Source organism: Macadamia integrifolia, chromosome 9 (genome assembly GCF_013358625.1).
Source record: "Macadamia integrifolia cultivar HAES 741 chromosome 9, SCU_Mint_v3, whole genome shotgun sequence".
NCBI classification, from domain to species: domain Eukaryota; kingdom Viridiplantae; phylum Streptophyta; class Magnoliopsida; order Proteales; family Proteaceae; genus Macadamia; species Macadamia integrifolia.
Genome location: NC_056565.1, coordinates 38,686,259 through 38,690,922, shown reverse-complemented (window position 1 = coordinate 38,690,922; position 4,664 = coordinate 38,686,259). Strand labels below are relative to the sequence as shown.

At 36.1% G+C, this 4,664-nt stretch overlaps 1 non-coding gene across 1 annotated transcript; it reads left to right on the top strand.

The window, feature by feature from the left end:
* Positions 1 to 718: 718 nt before the first annotated feature.
* On the top strand, positions 719 to 825 carry LOC122090267. Its single transcript, XR_006143506.1, has one exon. It is a non-coding gene; the product is annotated as a small nucleolar RNA R71 (small nucleolar RNA).
* Positions 826 to 4,664: the final 3,839 nt, after the last annotated feature.

Here is a 4,664-nt window from a genome sequence, read left to right as displayed (position 1 = left end):
AGTACTCATGAGAAGTTCCATTATTTTCTCTAAAGAAGAAAGCCTAGCCAAATCACTACCTCCTCTCATGAATCCTAGAGGTTAATTTACAGGAGGTGGTGGAATAGCAGATTGAGTGGGGATCCTAAAGTTGTTCTGCTGATTGGGGGGCATATTCCTTTGATTGGCTTGTTGGGGAACAAACTGTATGCCCTTGACTCAAGGGTTGAAAATTAGGACCTACTTGATTATTGGCTTGATTTCAAGAGAAGTTAGGATGGTTCCTCCATCCTGGATTATTGGTTTGACTATAAGGGTTGTTTTGGACATGGCATTCACATTTTCAGGACCTATATTTAAACCATTCACAGGAGAAATATTAGGGCACTCCTCTATCACATGAGTGGGAGATTGGCACCAACTACACATAGGCATAGAATGATTTATTTAGTTCAATTGGGTAAGTTCTTTGACTACTATGGCTTCGAGTCTCTTAATAAGACTCTCAAGTTGAGCCTCTTTGGCGATAATACCTTCTACAAAGTAAACCTTATTTATCCTCTCAGTCTCTTTAGTAGACTCCCCTTCTCTGGTTTTCTCAGCCAATTCAAGCAAAAAGTTCTAAGCATCGTCTTCATCTATAAAAGATGTAAAACCTTTGAGGCATATAGACTCTAACAACTGCTTAGTATGATAATCAATACCCTCATAAATGATTTGACAAAATTGTCATGTATCAATTCCATGGTGAGGGCATTCCTGAATGAGGTCCTTAAATCTCTCCATAAATTTGGAGAAATACTCATTAGGTTTCTGCCTGAATTAAAGAACTTCACTCCTGAGTTTATTGGTTTTATGCAACGAAAAGAAATTTTTCAAGAAGGCTATAATAAACACATCCCATAAGGCAATGGAGTTGGTAGACAAACCATAGATCCATTTCTTAGTTTGGTCTTTGAGCACAAAAGTTATGAACCTTAATTTTACAGCATCATCAGTCAATTGTTGGACCTTAATCAGAACGCAACCTCCTCAAATTCCCTAAGGAATAGGTATGCATCCTTAGAGGGTAGCTCATGAAAGTGGGAAAACATAGTGATGTACTGAGATTTGAGCTCTAAATTATTGCCCTGGGCTTGTCCTAGAACTATGCAGGAAGGTTGGACTGCTCTAGCAAGATAGAACCTATCTTTCAGAGATTTAGGTGGAGGGTTTAGTTATTGGTATCCCATATTGAAAGGTATTGATGAGAGTATAGGTATAGGGTCACTACTAGTTGGATTTCTTCTTTCTAATCGATTCTTAGGATTACGTATCCCATAGCACTCATGCAACAGAAAACTACCCACAACTAGAGTAAGACAAGCATAAAAGAATGGAAAGAAAAAAAAATTTTGGCTTTTTGGGAGCTTATCGAAAGGGATTCGGGGTTGCTCAATTCAATTCCTGAGGCACTACTACAGAGCAAAATCTGTCTTTATCATACTGTGGGGCTTAGCAACCTCCACCGATACAACTATTATTGTAAGATGTTCTTCTCATGAATTCAATAGAAGAAAAATAAAAACAAAACAAAGCAAACAAAGCACTCCAATTTACCAAAAGAAAGCGAAAAATAACATAGAACTGTCTCCCCGACAATGGTGCCAAAAACTTGTTAGGATTTAAAATGTAACTGCAAGTGTACGGATCAGTGTAGCTACGGGTTGAACACAGGGAGAGCAGACACTTTATTTTTGGCTTCTTTTAATAGTGCAAAAGTGAACCGATTAATGGTTGTGATCTAATTCTAACTACCGTCCTAAACATATGTATCTCAAATAACATCCTAACCATTCGTCATCTAAGAATTTAAATACGTAAGCCACACAATTAAAATTAAATAAATAAATAACTGAAAATAAACAACCCACGCAATTAAAAAAGCAATGAATGAAAAAAAAATCTTAAATAAAAATAAAGTAAAAGAAAAGGGATAAAGCTAGACAGAGGCTCATAAGTAGGTTTCTCTACTTAACCCGAGGGATGCATCATAATATGAGCTTCCTTACTTGACCAGGGAGTCACTTTTACAAGGGTTACTCTACTTGGCTTTAGGGAAAGGGAGGCAATTAAAATAAAAACAATAAAATTATGATTTTATGGCTAGGAGGGGCAAAACCAACGCATACATTAGCCATGAACCTTGGGGGAAAGGGAAAGCAATATTGTAACGACTGAAATTAAAATCCTAAATTAAGAAAGAAATGGTAGTTATAAGAGGGAATGAAAGGGGAGAGAGAAGACTATTGAAGAAGCCTATCTACCTGAATCAATGTTTAAACTTAAAAGCTAGGGTGATTTAAGATACTGCTAACCCTAAAAACCAGATCTAGAATGAACCAAATCTGAAATTTCTAGGCTTGAAGAAAAAAAATCTTGAAAAAAAAAACTGAACTTGAAAAAGAGATGCTCCACGGCTCGTGATCGTGTCACCTAGATCTAAGCCTATAACTATAACTCAAAAATTACAACTCAATTCCATAAATCATAAACATAAAAGGCTAAATAAAAATAAAAGAGTGCTTGCATTAATTGAAATAAAAAGTTATTGTAAAAGTGATTAAAGCAAAAACAAAGATGAACTAAAAATGAAGAGAGTGAGAGAGGGAGAGAGAGAGCAACTAAAAAAAACTAGAGGAAGAATGAAGTGTCTTCCCTCCTCTTACATAAGTTGTATTTATAGGGAATGGGGATGTAGGGTAAAAAATTTCTCTTTCCTAAAAAAGGAAAACCCACAATTGATAGGTGAGATCTTTTGAGACCAAAAGTGCTAAGGTGGAGGAGAGAGAAGAGAGAAATAAACTTGGAAAATTTTTTTATATTTTTTTTGTTTATTTTCTTTCCCTTTTTTTCTCTTCTTTTTCTCCCTCTCTTCAAATCTTGTGTACAACCCTTGTTGGCCGAATTTCTTTTTTTCCTTAGACGATTTTCCTTTTTGCTGCGATTTTCCTTTTTGCTGTGTGATTTGGACAATCTTCTGATGATGATGTGGAGGAGAGAGAAGATTTGGACAAGATTTATTTCTCCCTTTTTTTTCTTTCTTTTTTTTTTCTATTCTTACGCAAGAAACCCCTCCCACGATTTTTCTTGCTTTGAAGATTTGAATAATCTTCTGATTTGATATGGAAATCTCCTCCATGCCCTTAGTGCTTTAAGTGAATGAAAAGCATAAAATCTTTAACAAAATTCTCCAAAAAAAAACGACAACCATGAAATTCGAACTTGAGACCTCCAGGTGAGCAAGGGAATTTTGCACACCATAGCTCACCAACTACACTAGGTAGTTATTGTTGGAGAGATATGATGCCCGATAATGTTTATGGCTTTTAAAATACAAAAGATACAAAAAGAAAGTAAAACTCAAGGTAGCTCCATTCTAAATATGTAAAAATGTATGTTTTACTACTTAGATTTCACACATAAATGTGCTCATCACTTACAATCGCAAAATGTGTTATGAGTGCACATATAGCCACTTTTTTTTTTAATAGGATTGACATATGTTTAAATGCACTAAATAGCTTATCATGGTGGAATGATAAAATATATAGATATTATTTAAATAAATTTTGGCTATATCTATCCATATAAGCATGTATAGTTGTGGTTTATTAAAATTGCCACTAAATATCAAAGGAATCTTTTACAGGAAGTTTTTGCTAATTGGTGGGAGTGTATGTAGCTGTGGTTGTATAAACTACCTTCGTGCAGAGTTCTTCCGCAATGGTTTTAAAAACCATCGTATAATAAAACAAACATTATATTTTAGGGAGAGGGATAGGCACACCACTAGCTTTCCTAGAGCTAGTGGCTCAACCAATGGAGGGTTTGAGATGCAAGGGGCATGGAAGTCATTTTCAAATGAAGAGAGCGAGTGTGACACAAGTTGGGAACACCACCAGCATGCTCAACCTTTTTACATATTTTTATATAGATAAACTTATATATTATATATGGGAAAATGGTTCTTAGGGGGGAGTATATCTTGCACCTAGAAATATGGGGGTGGCGAAATGACTAGCCTCCCACCCCCACTGAAATAGAAAATGACACCCTCTGTTTGATTCTTCTTTGTGTGCTCCCATGGCCCTCACGCACATGTAAGAGCAACACTCCCCTACAGGAAACACTTTCCCTATATATATATATATATATATATGTAAAAATGTCATGAGTCATAAGTCATAAGTCTCTCGACTTTTCTTGAGCCAAGGTTGTGGGCTTACCTTTCTACCCAAAAAAATAAGTTGTGGGCTTACTTGTGGCCTTTATGGGATTGTAGGTTGCAACTTTCGAACTTTATTGGGCCCAATAGAAAAATCAGGCTTTCACATTGTAGCCATGGAGTCCTACCTGTGGTCCACAACAATCTTATCGCTCCGCCCCCTGAATGAAATTTAGCTATTGTTCGGGTTGCAGCTAAGTAGCTACAATCCCTACTCACAGCCAAAGAAATAGTAATGATGAGGGTATTTTAGAAAATACCAAACCTTGGAGAGTATTTGTGAACCTAAGAAATAAGTGAATTATTCCATATCTTTGGCTACAAAGCAACCCAGGTAGTAGCCAAATTTTTTCCTCCCCCATAAATGAAATTTAGCTGCTACCTAGGTTGTAGCTACGGGTGTCAATTCTAAGCCCAC